General features: G+C 43.5%; 1 pseudogene; it reads left to right on the top strand.

Annotated features, from left to right (window-relative positions):
* The first annotated feature begins 6,389 nt into the window (after positions 1-6,389).
* Positions 6,390-9,160, top strand: LOC147218718 (uncharacterized; annotated as a pseudogene).
* The last annotated feature ends 2,500 nt before the right edge of the window (positions 9,161-11,660 follow it).

Below are 11,660 nucleotides of genomic sequence, written 5' to 3'. Positions count from 1 at the left end.
TAGCATACATGTCCTGCACTCATCTGACATGTTTCTCTGCCACTCCAGACTTCCTATTACAGTACTGAAGTTCCTCTCTTGGCACCCTGTCATATGCATTTTATACGTCTACAAAGGTACAATCCAGCTCCCTAAACCATTCTCTGTACTTGTCTAACAGCATTCTTAAAGCAAATACTGCATCTGTAGTACTCTTTCAAGGCATGAACCCATAATGCTCCTCACAAATGCTGACTTCTGCTCTCAGTCTAGTTTCCGCTACACTTTCCCATAACTTTAGTGTATACTACTTCCTGGTCCATAATAGTCACTTCTTCTACCCTTCACTCTCTTTCATTTTCCTCATTCATTAGCTCTCCAAAGTACTTTCCATCACTCACCTGACACCTGTTAATACACTTCCCTCTCTACCCTTAATCATCTGAACCTCCTTTATTTCCTTCCTATCTCTATCTCTTTGTTGCCAACCTGTATAAAGCATTCTCTCCCTCCTTCCTTCATGATAACTATCATATGCCCTGTTTGGCCTTCGCTATCTCTACCTTTATCTTGCTCTACATCTCCATATACTCATGTCTGCTCTCTTCAGTCCCTTTAGTGTCCTACGTCTTCTTTGCTAACCTCTTTCTCTCCTGCACTTCCTAATTCCACCACCAAGTCTCATTCCACCACCAAGTCTCCTTGTCTATTTTCCTTCCACGGCACACCAAGTATTCTACTACCCATCACCCTGATCACGTTAACTGTAGTTGTCCAGTCATCTTGAATTTCTCCCTGACCACCCACAGCCTTTCTCAACTCTTCACTATTAGTCTGCTCTTCTGTCCTCTTCTATGCTCTCACCTACCACCATTTTTCCTTCAGATCATGTTATCTAACAAAATATAGTCTAGCTGTGTGCTCCTACCTTCGGCCCTACAGATCCTATGTTCCTGCCTTTTCTGGAAGAATTTATTCAATACAACCATTTCCATCTTTTTTGCTAAGTCTACCAATTCCTGTCCTGAATACCAAACCTCCCCCATCAATTCTTTATCACCCTTATTGCTTGGACCAACATGTCCATGTCTGCAGTAATTACTGCTCTCTCACCTCAAGCTACCCTTCATCAAACTCACTCCAGAATGTTTCCTTTTCTTACTCACATCCAAACTGTGAGGCATAGCCACTAAAAACACATGGTGAGCAATGCACCCTCAATATCTCCCTATTTAGTTTTGTCTGTGGAGGTTCTCAGTCATCTGAAGTGGCCTCTTGTATGAGAAGTGAAACATCTTCAAGGGAAGAATATCAAGTCCAGTTGCTACGAGATTTTTTTTTTTGACAAGGATATTTTGGTTTGGCATAAGTCTTAGGCCGGATGCAACCTTCTAACCCTCTCCATTTCTAAGGGCTTGGGACCGGTGCCAAAAGACACTGGCTTGTGCCCCCTAAAACATAGATTATATATATATCAATCCCATAGAACGCTATGCTATATATTTTATATATATATATAAACATACATGCATACGTGGCCCCTTAAGAAACAAATCACTTTATATACCAATCTTTCAATATACAAAGCAGGATTCAATCACATGTCATCCTTGAAAAGCAAAAGGATGTTGTGATACAAATATGAGAGCAAGAAAAATTAAATTCAAAATTTGCTTAGTATGAGCCAAATTAGCTCTCATAACTCAAATATGCTTCATGATGCCGCCCCATCTTCTGATTGGCGCTGCTTGCTGCACTCAACTTAAAGAACGCCTTGCAGAGTCAAGCATCCCTTGGACAATTTGTCCAGGTTTGTACAGTACACATATCTCGTGTTGTGTTCCTATCTCTTGTGTGGCATAATTTTTTGTCTTTATGCTTATGTTGTGTATTTTTTACACAATCATCAAAATTAATAAAGATACAAAAAAATCAACATACAAAACCACTTCTGGAACGAATTAAATTTGTATCTTAGTGGACCATGGTATAGAGTGGTCTGCAGTATAACAATGCACAGTTTGAAGCATTGTTGTTTACAACGATATGGTGTGCATGATACTGTTTGTGTCCTGTCAGGGCTGAGCAGATGGCAAGTGTTCAAAGGTCCTACAAGGCCATGATGGGTGATAGAGCTGACGTCTGGAGGCTGCGAGGCCTAAACAGAAAGGACCTGAAGAGAAGCCGAGAAAATCTGAGGTGTCAGACTCTTGCCACTTGCTTTCCTGCATACGAGCGGGTGGTGCTTTGAGAAGGTTTTTGGTTATTCTGAATGTATCCCAAGTCAATAAGTATGAACATACAGTATGATTAGTGCCTAAAGTTTAAAAAGGATTTTTCAGACATTAGGTTCATCGTACTACAAAAAAGTTACACTGAACTATGTTGGTATTTCTTGTCTAATCAAGGACAATCCAATGGTTTTCGCGTTTATGGAAAAACATATTGAAATGAACTTATTGTGCATGACCATGCACATGAAATGAACTTATTTACACTGAAAATAACAAAGATTTTAAATTGTCCATTAAAACAATGTTAAACATTGAACAAACATTGAACAAATTAAAAATCAGTTGCAACAATGTCTTATGGCTCTATCTGCAGCATTTCTCATGAAAACATTTTTCCACAGCAAAAAACTAATTTCCTTTATAGAAAACTCCAACATGCCTTGTTGTAGCAAGAAAATTTGCAAAAAGGAAACATATTACAGCTCAGTTTTTTGCTCTGAGATGCTCTCTAGTCTAAGCCAGAACCTGACAAAGGTTCTTTCCCATATAAACAACAACATTAAATCCAAGAAAAATCAATGTGCAGGATAACTGCACTCAGGGCCATAGGGATGCTGGAGCCTATCCCAGCTGTCACAGGCAGGAAGCAGTGTACATTCTGGACTGGTTGCCAGTCAATCACATACAAAGCCACACAACATTCACTCACTCATTCAATTAATTTTCTAATTAACCTGCCACATATTTTTGGGCTGTGGGAAACCAGAGAACTTAGAGGATACCCACGCAGACATGGAGAGAACACACAAACTCCACACAGAAAGGCCCCCTTGTCAGAATTGAACCAGGGTCCTTCATGCTGTGAGGGCCTAGCTCTAAGCACTGAGCCACCGTGCCGCCCTACAAGAAAAATTAGTTGCATTTATTTCTTATGGCTCTGTAAGCAACACATTCTCATTCAAATGTTTCAGCTGCTTGATGAATGGTGAACCTTCCCTCAGCATCACATAGCAGCGCATGTTCAAGAAATTTGGAGAGCTTCACAACATATATATATATGTGAACATACATGCATACAGTGGCCCCTTAAGAAACCAATCACTTTATATACCAATCTTTCAATATAGAGTGGACTGAGTCTGGAGTCAGTGCATCAAGAGCCACTGCGCACAAACAAATCTTAAACAAATGTTGCATTCCTTGTATCAAGCCACTCCTGAACCAAAAGCAATGTCAGTAGCCTCTGACCCAGCCCGTGGAGAAAAAGAACTGGACTTTTGCTCAGTGGTCCAAAGTCTTCTTTTCAGATGAAAGTTTTGCCTGTCATTTGGAAATCAAGGTTTATGTTAGAGGAGGTGCCCAACCAAGTATTGAGTGCATAGAAATGAACATACTTTTCAGAAGCCTGATAGTTCTGTTTAAATAGCCTTTTTTATTGATCTTACGTAAAATTCTAATTTTAGTTTTTACTATCTGTAAGCTAAAATCATAATATTCAAGAAATTAAGACTTGAAATATTTCACTCTATGTGTAAATGAATCATTATAAAATATGGGTTTCACACTCTGAAATGAGTGATAAAAATATTGAACTTTTTCATCCATTCATCACCACTTATCCTCCACTCAGGGTCACAGGAGCCTATCCCAGTTGTCATCAGGCAAGAGGTGGGGTACACCCTGGACTGGTAGCCAATCAATCGCAGGGCCACATATAATGACAAACACTCACTCACTAATTACTTCCTGCTGCATGTTTTTGGATTGTGGGAGGAGTCAGAGAACCCAGAAGAAACCTACAGAGATATGGGGAAAACATGCAAACTGCAGACTCCACACAGAAAGGTCCCTTGTCAGAATTGAACCAGGGTCCTTTGTGCTGTGAAGCCAAAGCGCTAACCACCTCTTTCATCTTCTTTATTTTCAACTCTTTCATATTCTTATTTTTTGAGCCGTACCTGTACATAAAATCCTAAGCTGTACCTGTACATGAGATCCTAAAAAAATCCTAAGAATCACCAGATTACTCATTCTGCCCTCACAATACATTTCCAACTTTATACTAATAAACAGATGGCTAACATCCCAAAGAAAGGGAATACCAAGGATTTTTTGGGTTTTTACATCACTGTTTCATCCAATACCTCCGCAGGGAGGCGTCCAGGAGGCATCCTGACCAGATGTCCGAGCCATCTCATCTGGCTCCATCTATGAGCAGCACCTCTACTCCAAACTCCTCCCGGATGACCGAACTTCTCACCCTATCTCTAAGGGAGTGTCTAGCCACTGTGCAGAGGAAGCTCATTACAACCGCTCCTAGACACTTCCACACCTCCTCAGGTATATCATCAGGACCAACTGCTTTTCCACTCTTCATCCTCTTCAATGCCTTCCTCACTTCACTTTTACTGATTTGTGCTACTTTGCGGTCTACAATAGTCCCTTCTTCTACCCTTTACTCTCTTTTATTTTCCACATTCATCAGCTCTTCATAGAACTCTTTCCATCTTCCCATCACTCCTCTAGCATCTGTCAATAAATTTCCCTCTCTATCCTTAATCATCCGGACCTGTTGTACATCCTTTCCATCTTTATCTCTCTGTTTTGCCAACCTGTATAGATCATTCTCACCCTCCTTACTATCCAACTGAGCATACAAGTCATCGTACGTCCTTTGTTTTGCCTTTGCTACCTCCATCTTTACCTTTCGCTGCATCTCCCTTTACTCCTGTCTGTTCTCTTCAGTCTTCTCAGTATCCCACTTCTTCTTTGCTAACCGCTTTCTCTGTATATACTCCTGCACTTTCTCATTCCACCACCAAGTCTCCTTATCTACTTTCCTTCCAGATGACACACCAAGTACTCTTCTACCTGTCTCCCTGATAACACTAGCTGTCGTTGTCCAATCATCTGGAAGCTCACCCTGACCACCCAGAGCCTTTCTCAACTCCTCCCTGAAAACCATACAACACTCCTCCCTTTTCAGCTTCCACCACTTTGTCCTCTGCTCTGATTTTGTCCTCTTCATCTTCTTTGTCACCAGAGTCATCCTACAAACCACCATCCTATGCTGTCTGGCTACAGTCTCGCCTACAACTACTTTGCAGTCATTGATCTCTTTCAGGTTACCTCGTCTATACAAGATGTAGTCTACCTGCGTGCTCCTACCTCCGCTCTTATACGTTACCCTATGTTCCTGTTTTTTCTGGAAAAAAAGGATTCACTACAGCCATTTTAATCATTTTTGCAAAATCTTCCTAACAAACTCCTCCTTCAAGATAACTTCTACTCCATTTCTCTTCTTGTCAGTACCATAATAGTACAACTAATTACACTTTTTCTATTGATGTTTTTTTCTGTCAAGCTAGAAAACAGAATAATAAACTACTGAACATGGTAAGTCCTAAAATCTCTGGTCAGTAGCACCTGTCCAAGCTATAATTTAGCTCTTTAGCATTAGTAAATGAATGTATGCGACTAACTCGTGTACCGTGAAAAGCGCTATACAAATCGTATGTATTATTATTATTATTAACTCACCACCAGGCCCCATGTATAATACTATAAGATCATCTCTCTTTGTCAAAATAGTCATTCCTTACTATATCTTTACTCCATGTGTTTCTTTTTTGAAATCAAAGCTAAGATCCAACAAATATGTTCTTCAATATAAGACAATATACAGCAATCCTCAAGTGTTAAGCCTAACCTGTCTCCTATCTACCACTCATCTCTTATACTGCTTAAATCTCACTGTGACACTGGTTGATTGGTTGTGTTCAAATAGATTAAAAGCAGTAATGTGAACAAAACCAAATGGGCATGCGGTGCTCCAATTTGCAATGTTTTGAATATTGACAGCAAACCTTGACCCTTATGGTATGTCATATCAAGGAGCTTCGTATGAGTGACATACACACAGCTCAAAAAATGCGGTCTTAAAATAATTTATAAATTAAGAAATGTCCTGAAAATAAGGTCAGAGCTCAAGTCAGAGTCAAGAAACTTAAAATTCAATTCAAATTTTGTGACTTCTTGTTTTGTGACAACACAATTTCACCCCAAAGCAGACCTTCGACCATCGACGGTTTTGTGGCCCGCTGCCAACAAGCAGTCTGAATGGCGACGATTGGTGAAGATGTTGATTCAGCCCTGGAAGTAACAGCATAAGGTAGCATGGACCAGAGGCTGAAGACAATGAACACATCCATTACAAGCATCGCATCAGACAGGTTTGGCATCAAAGAACAGCAAGCCACCAAGCTTACAACACCACCAATTCCAAACCCGTGTGAGAAAAAGATCTCTCTCTTGGCAGAACTGAGGGGTGTGGTAAGGGAGAAGCTACTCACCCTCCGTCGGGCCGAGTGGCACAGGAAGAGGGGCAAGGAGAGGGCTTTGCAAGCACAGTGCCTTCATTGCAAACCCTTTTGGATTCACAAGGAAGCTACTGGGAGAGAAACACAGTGGTCTGCTCTCATGTCTGAAGGAAGACTTCAACCGCCACATAAGAAATACATACAGCAAAAGTATGAGAGACCAAGACCTCGGACACTGGGAAGTCGTTGTATGCCCACCTGACTCCCTCACCCTGTTTGAAACCAATGCACCTTCCCTGAAGGAAGTCAGAGAGATCATCAGAGCTTCCAGGGCGGCATCTGCACCGGGCCCAAGTGGAGTTCCTTACAAGGTCTTCAAACAGTCCCCCCACCTGTAGGAGCACCTGTGGAAGATCTTCTAAGCAATCTGGAAAAGAGGGAAGGTACCCCAGCAGTGGAAGTACGCAGAGGGAGTATTGATTCCCACGGAGGAGAACGCAAAAGACATCAAACAGTTCAGATCAATCTCCCTTCTCAGCTTAGAGTGCAAGGCCTTCTTCAAGATCGTCTCCAACTGCCTGATGAGATTTCTGCTGAAGAGCACCTACATCGACACCTCTGTACAGAAGGGAGGAGTCCCAGGAGTCCCAGGGTGTATCGAGCACACTGGCGTAGTGACCCAGCTGATTAATGAAGCGGGAGAGAGCAGGGGTGATCTGGCAGTACTTTGGCTGGACCTTGCCAATGCTTACTGGTCAATTCCACATAAGCTGGTGGAATTAGCCCTGAGCAAATACCATGTCCCAGGAAAGGTGCGCATCCTCATCCTCGACTATTATGACAATTTTTAGTCTGAAGGTGTCCCCTGAGGCATCTACAGCCGATTGGCACCATCTGGAGAAAGGCATTATCACCGGCAACAATCTTGGTGTCCCTGTTCGCCCTCGCCAGGAATCTGCTGGTGAAGTCTGCAGAACTAGAGTGCCAAGGCCCACTGTCGAGGTCTTGTACCCGACAGCCAACGATCAGGGCATTCATGGATGATCTCACAGTAACCACTAAATCTGTGCCCGGATGCAGATGGCTCCTGCAAGGTCTAGACCGACTCATCACTTGGGCAAGAATGAGCTTCAAGCTCAAAAAGTCCAGGTCCCTGGTCTTGAGGAAGGGAAAGGTGACGGATCACTTCCGATTCAGCCTGGGTGACGCCACTATTCCATCCATGTCCGAGAAACCAGTGAAGAGCCTCGGAAAGCTCTTCACCAGCGATCAGAAGGGCACCGCTACACACCAAGCAGCCAGCGCCGATCTCAACCAGTAGCTTTTTGCTGCTGATGAGTCTGGACTGCCCAGGAAATTCAAGACCCAGATCTATCAGCACAGCGTCCTGCCTCATCTCCTGTGGCCACTGCTGGTGTATGAAATCCCAGTTGCGACCGTGGAGGGTTTTGATAGAAAGATTTACCGGTACCTGTGCAAGTGGCTGGGCCTGCCGCAGAGTCTGAGCAGTATTGCTCTGTTTGGACACGGGACCAAGTTCCAGCTACCTTTCAGCAGTGTCACTGAGGAGTTCAAGGTCGCCCGGGCCAGAGAAGTCCTACTCTACAGAGACTCCACCGATGGGAATCATCCTCAGCGGGTGTGGAGGTTCGCACAGGTAGAAAGTGACGAGCCCAGGATGCTGTGGACAGAGCAGAGGCAAGGCTGCGGCACAGTACCTTGGTGGGTACCCTGACCACAGGTCGGGCAGAACTGGGCAGCAAGCCTAAGCCTTGTTACGTCAGGGCCAAAGGGAAGGAGAGGCGTAGCCTCATTCAAGATGAGGTTCAAGCAGAAGTGGAAGAGGCTCACCATTGGCATGAGAAGCAGGTGGCCTGAACCAAGTGGGAGTAAGTCACAAGCCACAAGATCACCTGGACTGATCTGTGGAGGGCGGAGCCACATCATTTCAAGTTCCTGGTACAATCTGTGTATGATGTCCTCCCAAGCCCCGTTCACATGGGGCCTAAAAGATGCACCCCAGTGCCAGCTCTGTCAGAGGAAGGGATCATTAGAACACATCCTCAGCTGTTGCACAAAGGCCTCGGAGGATGGTAGGTACCGCTGGTGCCACAACCAGGTCCTGGGGGAAATAACAGACACCTTCTGCACCAACAACATCAGCAAGGGAAAACAGCCAACCAAGAGAGTGATTTGCCTTTGTCCAAGCAGGGGAGAAACCTCAACCCTCCAAGAGGACACAAGGGGACCTGCTTTCAACAGTAAGGGACTGGCAACTCTTGGTTGATCTGGGGAGGCAGCTGCATTTCCCGGACAACGTCGAAGCCACGACAGTCCGTCCAGACATAGTGTTGATGTCAACTTCCAGCAGGCAGGTGGTGCTCCTCAAGTTAACGGTTCCCTTGGAGGACAGAATGGAGGAAGCCAGGAGAGGAAAAGAGCAAGATATGCAGAGCTTGTGGAATTTGCGGACTGCAGAGGTGAAGAGCCACCAAGAACATCTTGGAAGCTGCTGAGAAGGCTTTACGGTGGGTCTGGTTGAAAACGGAGGAGGCGTGGCATGGGATAGCGCGCTACCTGGACAAAAGTCGGGGGACTGATCAACACCGGCTGACTCTCACCCAGTGATCTTGGAAGAGTCACTGAAGATGTATCCAGGTTGCACCACCAGGTGTATTTTAGGTTTTCAGGTCTTATAGTTCTTTTAAATGAAGTTAGGAGTCTTATTTTAAGCATGACTGTATTTTCTTATTCAATTAATCACAGTGGGACAATGTTCCTGCTGGCCTGTTATTAGACATTGTTTTGGGGATTCTGCAATAATGCAAATTTACAGAAGTTTGCATTCATCAAAGATGACATCTTGACGGATTAGAATCCTCCTCTTGTCTTCATCGTACAGTCGATAGCCTTTGGCATTGTTTGCATATCCTGCGAAGCTTCACAGTCCTTTTGTCCAGCTTCCTTCTCTCGTCATCTGGGACAAGTGCATAGGCAATACAGCCAAACACCTTCATGTGACTCACATCAGGTTTTTTACCAACATCATCACTGCTACAGTGTCTCTCCCTTCAGGACAGAAGTAGGCAGCGTGTTCTGTATGTAAGCTGCTGTGGCGGCAGCCTCTGCCCAGAACATATTTGGTAACTTAGCATGAGACATCATGCTCCTTGCTGCTTCAGTGAGTGTTCTATTTTTTCTTTCACCAACACCATTTTGCTGTGGTGAGTGAGGTACAGTCATTTCATGGTGGATCCTTTGAGCCTTCAAATATTCTTGAAACTCCTTTGAGGTGTACTCACCACCATTGTCTGTTCTCAGCCTCGAGACACTTAATCCACATTCGTGAGTGAATGTTTTCTCAAATTCCTTGCACAGCACCTCATCTTCTATCTCATGAAGTATACCTTGGAGCATCTTGAGTAATCATCTATGAAAGTCACAAAATATTTTGCTCCACTTATAGATTCAGTTTGCACGGGACCACAGACATCAATATGGATCAACTGCATCTTGTGCTTGGAAGGTATTTCTCCAATTGACTTGAATGGCTTTCTAGCCAGATTGCCCTACACACATCTTTCACATACACACATCTTTCACAGAAGGGAACCTCTTTTTCTACAGAGAAGTCAACTTAGTTCACCAGACCTTTTAGTTCCTTCAGCTTGGTAGTGTGACCGAGGCGCTGGTGCCACAAGCTAGCAGCTACTGATGCACTGTGAGTGACAGATTCATTTCCTTCCACATCCACCTGATATAGTCCATCAGCTCTTTGTGTTCCCATTCCTTTAAGAGTCCATCTTTTCCCCGAATGTAGCAGTTCAGTTCAGTTCAATACAGTTCAGTTTTCCTCTTAAACTGAACTGTATTTCCCTTTTTGGTGGCAGCTCCTGCTAAGAATAAATTCCCAGAAAGTTTTGGAGCATACAGCACATCATACATTGTGACATTTTTTACATTACTTGACTTGGATGTCATTGTCATGTTGACATTTTCAATTCCTAGGGCAATCACCCTGCAGTCACTGAGTTTCGCTGACTGTTCTTTTGAGAGCTGCTGGTATTCCTGAAGAAGTTCTTGATCACATGTCATGTGCTTTGTTGCTCCAGAACCAATTAACCATTAAACCCATTATGGTTTTTCTTTCCCTTCTAGCTACAAAAGGCACTTCCAGATGAAGTCATCTTCATCCTCACATATCACATTTTTAGCCTTGTGGATTTTCTTTTTTGATTTGTTTTTCCAGCTTGGACAGTCATGTTTAATGTGGCCTTCCTTCCCACATTTATAGTATCTCCACATGCTTTGTCCTGCTCCCACTGCTTTCGAGCCCTCCTGCACATTGCCACACACTTGTGATGACATTGTTGCTGTGCCACGTGAAGTACCATCACTGTTATCAGTAGCAGTCACTCGCTTTTGTTCTTCATTGATTAATGCTTGATGAACAAATTTCATTGTCATGTTGTCGATCTTCATTTCCAGTGCAGTGACAACTATAGCATAACTTGGTGGAAAACTTCCCAACAATGTCACAATTTGGTCTTCCTCTTCAATTACAGCTAACCGATGATAACTGATCAGTCAGCTCTTTCATTTGTTTGAGGTGCTCAGTGAAACCATCTCATTCCTTCATTTCGCACCTGAAATATTTCTTCTTCAAAAATAGTTTGTTTGCCAGCGTATGTCTCTCAAAATTATCCTTCAGTGTAGTCCACACTTCTTTGGGAGTCTGACAGCTTGTGATCAGGTACAACTGCGGTGAACTTACATTTAGCACTAACACAGAGAATGCTTTCTCTCTCCGTTTCGTGAACTCACCCTGTGCTGCTGCATTAGCAGCTGGAAATAATGTGTCTTCCTCTGTTAGCATACGCCACAGTCCACAAGCCTTTAGCAGATGTTCCATTTGAAATTGCCATGTTGCCCGATTCACGGGTCCACTCAGCTTGTCAATAAACAGCTTGTCCTCCATTGTGAGTTCCCACAATACTGTTCACTGTCACACAAATATTCAGCGTAATCCAGCCCTATTACTTTTCGAACAAAACTTTATTGCAGGCAACATGAACACACAATGACACATTCCGCTGAATTAAAGGTATATACACGCAGAATGTTCGTT

The sequence above is a fragment of the Fistularia commersonii genome, chromosome 26 (assembly GCF_037954325.1).
Source record: "Fistularia commersonii isolate RoL2024-O1a breed Wild chromosome 26, RoL_Fcom_v1.0, whole genome shotgun sequence".
NCBI lineage: Eukaryota > Metazoa > Chordata > Actinopteri > Syngnathiformes > Fistulariidae > Fistularia > Fistularia commersonii.
The sequence above is the reverse complement of the archived record's forward strand: the minus strand, read 5'-3'. Positions and strand labels throughout refer to the sequence as shown.